Genomic DNA, 10,104 nt, shown 5'->3' with positions numbered 1-10,104 from the left:
GGGGTCACCAATTATGGGTATGTGGTTTATGAATGTATGTGAATGTGGGGATTCCCATTTATGAAAATATTGTTTGTTGGTTTTTGTGGAGAATGTATGCCTCTGTGTTCCCTTCAATTTGGAAAGAATCTTTCATTATTGCCCTATATAAAAAAGGTGGAAGCTTAACGGCAGTGTACTTCTCGTGCTCTTTACGCGTACCGATGCCCTGCAGCTCAAACCAGCCTTTGAGTTTGGTGAAAAACATTTCGATAGATGTTGTTGAATTTAGTTGAGGGAATGGTAATTTGCTTAAAATGGCATTCATGTTGGAAGTATTCTCTGTAGGTAATTCCGCATCGGTTGAATTTTCTTCGTCGGCCATCTTGTTGCGCAGTTAGTTTTTTTTTGCGCGTCGCTTCGTTGTGAAATAGCGCGTGTTGGCTATGTGTGTGTATGTCGAGACGGCTGCGACGAACTGTGAAATTGTTGCACTTCTTTGTTGATAAAGCTTTTTGAGATCACTGGTAATGTAAAAATAAGTAGCTAAAATGTTTGCTACCGAAGTGATCGTCAGCGTGTGTTGCTGATCAAGAAGCTCATTTAGTGAAAAACCAACGGCGCGTATTTGAACTCGGGGTCACCAATTATGGGTATGTGGTTGATGAATGTATGTGAATGTGGGGATTCCCATTTATGAAAATATTGTTTGTTGGTTTTTGTGGAGAATGTATGCGTCACTATTTATTTGTATTAAATTAGAACACAGCTATGATTTGCTAAAATTGTATTGATTGAGGTTGATGTAATATGTACATGTCTATATGTATTCTTATTACTAATGATGGTAATTGAGAGATCATGTTTTATCGATAGTATCGATCGAGAATTATTGTGATGCCAGATCGCCACAAGTTTTTCTCAAAAAATGGATTTTTATGTTATTTATACTGACTTCAGTAAAGCATTTGAGTCCGTACAGCATCAAATACTAATTCTAAAGCTGGAACGTTTGTAATTTGCCCCTAGACTCGTGTCCCGGATTTCATCCTATATAAAGAAAAGAACGCAAAGAGTCTGGCTGAGAACAGCTATTTCTAAACTCAACTTTGTTTCGCCTGGTGTACCTAAGGGTAGCCATTTGGACGATGTAAAACTTTGCCTTCCATACTCCAGTGCAAATGGGCATCTACACCTTCAATATGATCTTAACGCATTTCAACATTGGTGTGTGGCAAATCAGTTGCATCTAAATTGCTCAAAATGTATGACATGACTTTCAGTCGTACAACTCCTTATATTGTTGACTATAAAATTAATAACATTTCCTTAAAGCGCATCTTCACAGCTAAAGATCTTGGTGGTTTTTTCGACTGTAAGCTCAATTTTAATCTTCATATTTCTACCATCATAAATGAAGCCAAAAGTGTGCTTGGCTTTATTAAACGTTGGGCTAAAGAATTTAAAGATCCATATATTATTATTTCTTTGTTCGCTCTTAACCTATTTTCAGTGTTCTTCTGAGTATTTGATACTCAATAAAATTTTTCATTATATAAATAGATATCTTAAATTGAAGGACCCTTCCGACCATTTTTACAATTTGATAAAGCTGCATTTCGAAACATTTAGGACTATTTTCGAAAAGAAGCCATACATCGCTACCATTAAAGAGAAAATTGTTCTTTACTGCATGAACGCTACAGCAAAATTATCGTTAGATACGGAATGGTTTTCCCCCACCCATTCTTGCTGCCAGCACCGAAAATTTATTATTGACCAGTTTGTTTTAATTTTAATTAGGAAAAATTGTAAGTGGCAAACTGAAAAGATTGTTGGTAAAATCAACATAGATAAACGTAAATTGAAAATAATTAAAGAATAGGTAGTTAACTATATATATATATATATATATATATATATGTCGAAGCACTAGTATTCTTGTTGAAGCAGTAGTATTCTCTTGCTTAATTTCCATTGTGCAGTGAGTTTCGGCGGCGGACAAGTTCCAAACGTAACTGACCTCTTTGTCTCAACCATTTCTTGTGCTCGCCACCGAACCACACTCAGCGACAGCTACAAACGCTGTCGCCCAGCTACAACGGGACATTTCCATGCTAAAAATCATATTCCAGTCACAACACACCAAACGGCTGATGCAATATTCTTATGAAATTACAATAGTTGTGAAATAGCGAACAACTCTTATTTCACATACTGACCACTAAATATTCTCAATAATTTCACTATGCAAGTTGCGCTCATGTGTGACCAAAACAACCACCATTCTCTGTCATAGAGCATTCTTTGTTCAAGGGCATCGAACACACAGGCTCGACTCACACGCACAAGTTCGAAGGCACGCATAAAGGAAAATAGAAGCACCATTACAGTGCGCGTCAACATATTAGTACTACTTGATCTTCGACATATATATATATATATATATATTGACGCGATTTGGAATGCTGATGTGTATGTAGAGGTGGATGATATCCAGCTCGAAGGACCAAATGTTGTTCGCGACGATCCCAGCTCTTCCCGTTGGAGTGAAGGGTATACCATGCACGCCAATGGTCACGTCCCATGCATACACACATGCATATACCCTTCACACAAACGGAAAGAGCTGGGATTAATTTTTGCTAAGAGTGATGATTTCAGCGACCATAGAGAGCGAGAGAGAGGGACTGAGAGAGAGAGTAGGAGAAATGGCACATAGCTGTGCTTCATACGGAATCGGGACCATTTCGATTGAGCGCTCATAGCGCACTGTTTTTGACGTGCAGCATTTTCACTGCTTGAACCTCCAGCGACCGAGCCGAGCAAATATGAAGTATAGTGGTACCACAACTTAACAGTGTCGAGGTGTAGAAAAATTTGTTCTACATGTCTAGTCTGTGTTGTCTGGTCAGTGCTAGTATCAATAACTTTTCCGATAATTATCACCGGCCGCCACAATTTCGTGACGATAGTTTTGCATGATCAGAATTCATCGCAATTTAAAAACTATTGCAAAATAAATAGGAAATAGTTTTTTAGTCTTGTTTTTATACCCTGAACCCATTGAAAATGGGAAATCAGGGTATAATGGTTTTGTTGAAATGTATGTAACAGGCAGAAGGAGGCGTGGCAGACCCCACAAAGTATATATATTCTTGATCAGCACGACGAGCTGAGTCGATATGGCCCTGTCCGTCTGTCTGTCTGTCTGTCTGTCCGTCCGTCCGTCCGTCCGTCCGTCCGTCTCTCCGTATGTATGAAAGCGTCGATCTCAGAAGATATAAAAGCTAGAGACTTCAACTTTTTTTAAAAATGTCCGTATATATCGCGCGCATATCGAGTTTATCACTAAAAAACGATAACTCATTCCGATAGTTTTTTATCGATAAAAAACCTTATTGAAGATCACTTAAAAAATTATATCTCCTACATCTTTCAAGCTAGAGTCTCCAAATTTAAAACGTATATTAAGATGTATTTTAGACAATTTCGGTTTTTGTTAAAATTTACCCCCCCACCCCTAAATCCACCCCCTCACCACAATCTTTGTAAAAGTCGTATATCAAATACTAGAAACTTATGCTTCGGTATACACATACATTTAAACATCATGATTACTTTCTGAAAGTTTCATTACGATCGTACGTCTAGAAATGAAATTATTATATAAATAAGTTCTCCAAATATTACCAACACTGCAGCGCAACCCAAGCGCAATCGCCTGTATATGTGAGTGTGTGTGTATGCGTGTGTTTATTTGTATGTGTATTTGTCTGCGTTTGTTTGTTTGTATTCGTGTGTGTGTGTGTGTGCTAATTATTATCGAAATATCAGTTGCTTGTAGGGCTCAGGGGATCTCGTAGTCGAGCAGTCTCGACTAGAGCTTTCTTACTTGTTTTTGTTTTATTATTAAAAGGAAATCTCCCCAGCTTAATAATTTAATTTAATTGTTTAATTTATCCTAATTAAATTTATAAAATTTTTCCATTTTTCGTTTATTTGCTTAACAAGACATTTTCTTTTTCAATTTTTTCTACAGAGTTCAACTTTAGACAACTTCTTTGTTTTTATACCCTGAACCCATTGAAAATGGGAAATCAGGGTATAATGGTTTTGTTAAAAGTATGTAACAGGCAGAAGGAAGCGTGGCAGACCCCACAAAGTATATATATTCTTGATCAGGGCGACGAGCTGAGTCGATTTAGCCCTGTCCGTCTGTCTGTCCGTCCGTCTGTCCGTCCGTCCGTCCGTCCGTCCGTCCGTCCGTCCGTCCGTCCGTTCGTCCGTATGTATGAACGCGTCGATTTCAGAAGATATAAGAGCTAGAGACTTCAACTTTTTTTTAAAATGTCCGTATATATCACGCGCATATCGAGTTTATCACTAAAAAACGATAACTCATTCCGATACTTTTTTATCGATAAAAACCTAGAGTCTCCAAATTTAAAATGTATATAAAGATGTATTTTATACAATTTCGGTTTTTGTTAAAATTTACCCCCCACCCTTAAATCCACCCCCTCACCATCATCTTTTTAAAAGTCGTATATCAAATACTAGAGACTTGTGCTTCGGTATACACATACATTTTAACATTATGATTACGTTCTGAAAGTTTCATTACAATCGTACGTCTAGAAATTAAATTATTCAACAAATAAGTTTTCATTTATTGCCAACATTGCAGCGCAACCCAAGCGCAATCGCCTGTATATGTGAGTGTATGTGTCTGCGTGTGTTTGTTTGTATGCGTGTGTGTGTGTGCGTGTGTGCTTGCTAATTATTATTGAAATATCAGTTGCTTGTAGGGTTCAGGGGATCTCGTAGTCGAGCAGTCTCGACTAGAGCTTTCTTTCTTGTTATACCCGTCCGTCCGTCCGTCCGTCCGTCTGTCCGTATGTTTGAACGCGTCGATTTCAGAAGATATAAGAGCTAGAGACTTCAACTTTTTTTTAAAATGTCCGTATATATCACGCGGATATCGAGTTTATCACTAAAAAACGATAACTCATTCCGATACTTTTTTATCGATAAAAAACCTTATCGAAGATCACTTTAAAAATTATATCTCCTACATCTTTCAAGCTAGAGTCTCCAAATTTAAAATGTATATTAAGATGTATTTTAGACAATTTCGGTTTTTGTTAAAATTTACCCCCCACCCCTTAATCCACCCCCTCACCATCATCTTTGTAAAAGTCGTATATCAAATACTAGAGACTTGTGCTTCGGTATACACATACATTTCAACATTATGATTACTTTCTGAAAGTTTCAGTACGATCGTACGTCTAGAAATTAAATTATTCAACGAATAAGTTCTCATAATATTGCCACACTGCAGCGCAACTCAAGCGCAATCGCCTGTATATGTGACTGTGTGTGTATGCGTGTGTTTGTATGTGTATGTGTGTGCGTTTGTTTGTTTGTATTCGTGTGTGTGTGTGTGTGTGCGTGTGCTAATTATTATTGAAATATCAGTTGGTTGTAGGGTTCAGGGGATCTCGTAGTCGAGCAGTCTCGACTAGAGCTTTCTTACTTGTTATACCCTGAACCCATTGAAAATGGGAAATTAGGGTATAATGGTTTTGTTAAAAGTATGTAACAGGCAGAAGGAGGCGTGGCAGACCCCACAAGGTATATATATTCTTGATCAGGGCGACGAGCTGAGTCGATTTGGCCCTGTCCGTCCGTCTGTCCGTCCGTCCGTCCGTCCGTCCGTCCGTATGTATGAACGCGTCGATTTCAGAAGATATAAGACCTAGAGACTTCAACTTTTTTTTAAAATGTCCGTATACATCACGCGCATATCGAGTTTATCACTAAAAACGATAACTCATTCCGATACTTTTTTATCGATAAAAAACCTTATCGAAGATCACTTAAAAAATTATATCTCCTACATCTTTCAAGCTAAAGTCTCCAAATTTAAAATGTATAATAAGATGTATTTTATACAATTTCGGTTTTTGTTAAAATTTACCCCCCACCCCCCCACCATTCAGGCCCATCATTCCAACTCGATCCTCGTCCTCCTTGTGCTGTCGAAGTAACCTCCATGTTATGTTCTAACGAACAAGCAATTCAACCTCCAACTCATTCGTTCTTCCAGATAAAGACGCCGTCATTAGAAAGCAGCAAGCCACGTGGTACCGATTCCTTCCAGTGGCGCGTATGCCCGGGAGCCCATGGTCTCCGAAACTGGGCCTTTTTAGGGCCTTTTAGAGGAAAAACGGATGCGCGCGGTACTTATACATAAGTACTGCACGAACTGCTTGGCTCACGAGCACTCCGGGCAATCCTGCCGCAACAAGGGACGTTGCAAAACGTGTGGCCAGAATTACCACACGCTCCTGCATCTCTAGGACGGCCTTGATCCGCACACCAAGAGATCTCCAGCTTCGAACGCGACGTCTTAATTTGCAATCCTTGCAAGGGGGGGAGTATGTTAATGCCAGATCCCATTAACAAGAATTGCTCCTCCCGCAACACACGTTATGTTATTAACAGCACTCTGTTAATAACATATCCCAGTTCTCCTACATGACACTTTTTATACGAGCGACACAGCTGCCATACTCCAAATAAAGACTAGGAAATTACAACCTGATCTTTTGTATTTATTGAAGACGCCACCACTACAACAATACTCATTAAGCGCATTTTATACCATTTATACAGATAACAAAAAATTTGTATTTTTACATAATCATTGTAAAATCTTTCAACAGTGTGGTATACTCATCAGAAGGCCAATAATGGGATCGTTGCCAAGGAATTTTCATTTTTGTATATACATATATGTATATGTGTATATACATATATGTATATATATGTGTATATATATATATATACATAGATGTATATGTGTATATGTGTATATATATATACATATGAACATATTGATAATATAATTTAAACTTTTATTAATAAATAATCTTTGTTTTTGTTGATTTGTTGATACATATTGAATGTTATGTTTTTAGTATTATATTAATTATTTTATTTCTAATTATATTAAATTAATGAAATGAAATTAAACCAATTCCTATTTAAGACAATTCTTTTTATGAATTTATGACTTCGGTAGGCAAGCACACGATCATTGATACAAATTAAAAGGTACTTAAATAGAAACGCGATTCTGCAATGCGAACCCTAAATTGGTCAACCAATTCTAAGTTGAGGTTCATGTCCCCTGCATACACATATGCACATACACACACGTACATGTAAAATCTCACAGGCATATAAATGCTTCTACAAGTGATATTCCATAATTGTGAGCATCGCATTCCATGTGAACACACACACAATCAAATGATACAGGTACAAGACCGACCAACTGCAAATACTGGGCTTTAAAATTGCTACAAGCAGCAAGAGTAACGCACGCAGGTCACAAATGCTCATACATGTAGCAAGGGACTACAAGTGTGTGTGTTCATGCCCGTGGCGAGATCATATTCTTTATGCGCCTCAACGCATTCATACCCTTCCCATAAATATATATCGAAACGCTAACATTTTGTTTGCATGAATGTCGCAAACGATTTTAAGATTTCGGTATACTCTTCACTCAAAAGAAAAGAGCTGGGACCGTCGCGAAAAATTTCAATTTTTGTGCGCTGCTGAGCTTCATGATTTGAGAGCCCACAGAGAGAGAGAGAGAGAGAGAGTTAGAGAGAGAGAGAGAGAGGGAGAGTAAGACAAAAAACGAAAAGCGCATACATGACCATTTCGTTTGCGTGCTTAGAGCGCACTGATTTCGACGTGCTATCTTTCATTACCCGAGCGATCCAATACCAAGCCGAGCGAATACGAAGTTGGCCGGGACTTGCTAGACAGATGTTGCGGCGTGGAAAAACGTTGCTCTACATGTCTAGTCTATGTGTTGTTTGGTCAGTGTTTGTACTTAAATAATACAATATAATAATTATCGATCACCTGATAAAAATTACCAAAAGCTACAATATAATCAAAAGGCATAATGGTTTTGTACTACATTTTTTTTAAAGCCAAATTAAATTAAATTTACAAAGGGACTGTGAATGAGTATTCCGTGCAACGTTCTTACTTGTTTTAACCTACTGTTAATCTAGAATTCAAACAATACTCCTTACACACTATCACTATCTTAAATTTAACCTATCACTAATTTGAGAAATCAAAACAGTATTCACTATTCAGCCATATTTATACTAATATAAGAAATCAAAACAATATTCACTATTCAACCATTTTCATACTAATCTAAGAAATCAAAACAATATTCGCTATTCATTACAACTTATAACTGTCTTAACTTACTACTAATTTGAAGGCGGCGATCGGCGAGCCGCCTTACAACACTAACTTAGAGGAATCGAATTTTGTGTCCATATTTAGTGATTTGCCTGCTAGATTTGAGGCAATTTTACTGAAATTTAAGGCTTTGCTTGAGCGCGTACTGGGAAGTCGGCCAAATCAACGCTTAATACAAGTATTACAAATACTCATCCAGCGCTCATTATGGCAAATCGGTCCCGTTTGCCGCAGTTGGAATTGTCAAAATTTAGTGGAACATATACTGAGTGGAAAAACTTTTTCTCTATGTTCAAAACGATCATAGATGCAGACTCTGATCTCAGCTCTATTGAGAAGTTTCAGAATCTTCGATCCTGCTTAAGTGGTGTTCATTGCTCATTGGAAATAAATAAGGCTAACTATATCGTCGCTCTGGATATTCTTAAACGTCGATTTGAAAATAAACTTTTTATTTTACAGACAGAGCGATATTTGTGCTTGAGAAGACAGATGCATCTGTGGGCAGGCTGAGGCAGCTGGCGGATAAAGCCACAACTCACATTCGTGCTATGGATTCTCTTGCATCACAGGAAGAAGTTGCTGATTGTATCATCGTGCAAACAGTGTTGCCAAAATTGGATAAATACACTCAGGCCAAATGGGAAGAACGCTTATCGGTCAATCGTGGGCCAAGTTGTCAACGTTCTTGCTAGAGCGGATCAAGTTTGACAGGATGGTCAGTTTGGCAAGTCAGGGAAGATCGTGAGTACGCATTTAAGAAAGACATTTGTTGCTACCAAGACTCCTATTCGTTGTGTCTTTTTTGAGGACACGAGCCATATGATATTTTCTAAATGTAAGCGTTTTATGCAATTGCCACCCATTGCACGACAGAAGGAGGCCAAGAGACTCGCTCTGTGCCTAAATTGCTTAAGAAAAGGACATCAGGTAAAAAATTGCAAATCTAGTACCTGCCGTACTTGTAAATCGAAGCACTATACCTTATTGCATTACAATCAGTCTTCAGTAGTTACATCCAACACAGTCCAACAAACAATTGCTATACATCCCTCTGCTATGGTTGCAATGTCACCTTCGTTGCCTCAGGCTCATATATCGCCTCATTCATCTGATGTCGTGCTTCTAGCCACAGCTACAATCCTTCTTAAGAACCGAGTTGGAACATTCGTTCCGTGTCGTGTACTCTTAGACTCAGGATCTCAACTCCAATTTGTCTCACTTCGAAAATCAGTTTCAGCTTCAAAAAACAAAATCGCTTACTGCAGTTTCTGGCATTGCAGATGTCAATTTCTCAACTGCAGGATACTCTGTCGATCTCGTTCTGAAATCGCGGATTTCAGACTATTCAACTGTCATCACCGCTATCATCGCCCAGACGATTGCTGACAATCAGCCTGGAATTTCAATGTCTACTAATAGTTGTAACATCACTTATTCTATAAGTCACAACGGATTGATCTTCTCATCGGAGTTGGTCTCTTCTTTGAATTGTTGTGTATTGGGCAAATTATTTTGGCACCTGGGTTGTCAGTTTTGCAGAAAACTCAACTCGGCTGGATCATATCAGGTGGTGGGCAATCGGCTCCCAAACTCTCATGGTGTTTCGGATTATACCAATCACAGCGCTCGGCTTGATGATTTGGTTCGTCAATTTTGGGAAATTGAGCACGTTTTCGAGCCTATCGCCAAGGTAACAACAGAGGAGCTCCATTGTCAGCAGCATTTCATCGCAACTCATTGTTGATTGTCTTCAGGGGAATATTTAGTCTGCTTGCCAAAAAAGCAAGGCGTCGAATCTTTGGGCGACTCTTATAT

General features: G+C 38.4%; 1 long non-coding RNA gene and 1 pseudogene across 1 annotated transcript; one reads left to right on the top strand and one right to left on the bottom strand.

Moving 5' to 3' along the window:
- Positions 1-4,070: 4,070 nt before the first annotated feature.
- Positions 4,071-4,896, bottom strand: LOC149090452 (uncharacterized). The gene is made up of 2 exons (XR_016197617.1): positions 4,848-4,896; positions 4,071-4,213 (listed from the first exon to the last, which is right to left on the bottom strand). It is a non-coding gene; the product is annotated as an uncharacterized LOC149090452 (long non-coding RNA).
- A 2,406-nt stretch (positions 4,897-7,302) lies between these two features.
- LOC149090451 (uncharacterized) lies at positions 7,303-9,030 on the top strand (annotated as a pseudogene).
- Positions 9,031-10,104: the final 1,074 nt, after the last annotated feature.

Source organism: Drosophila navojoa, unplaced genomic scaffold, assembly GCF_054131105.1.
Source record: "Drosophila navojoa isolate 15081-1374.11 unplaced genomic scaffold, UAZ_NAV_1.0 NAV_Backbone_169, whole genome shotgun sequence".
NCBI lineage: Eukaryota > Metazoa > Arthropoda > Insecta > Diptera > Drosophilidae > Drosophila > Drosophila navojoa.
Note: the sequence above shows the minus strand (reverse complement) of the source record. Positions and strands in the feature narration are given on the sequence as shown.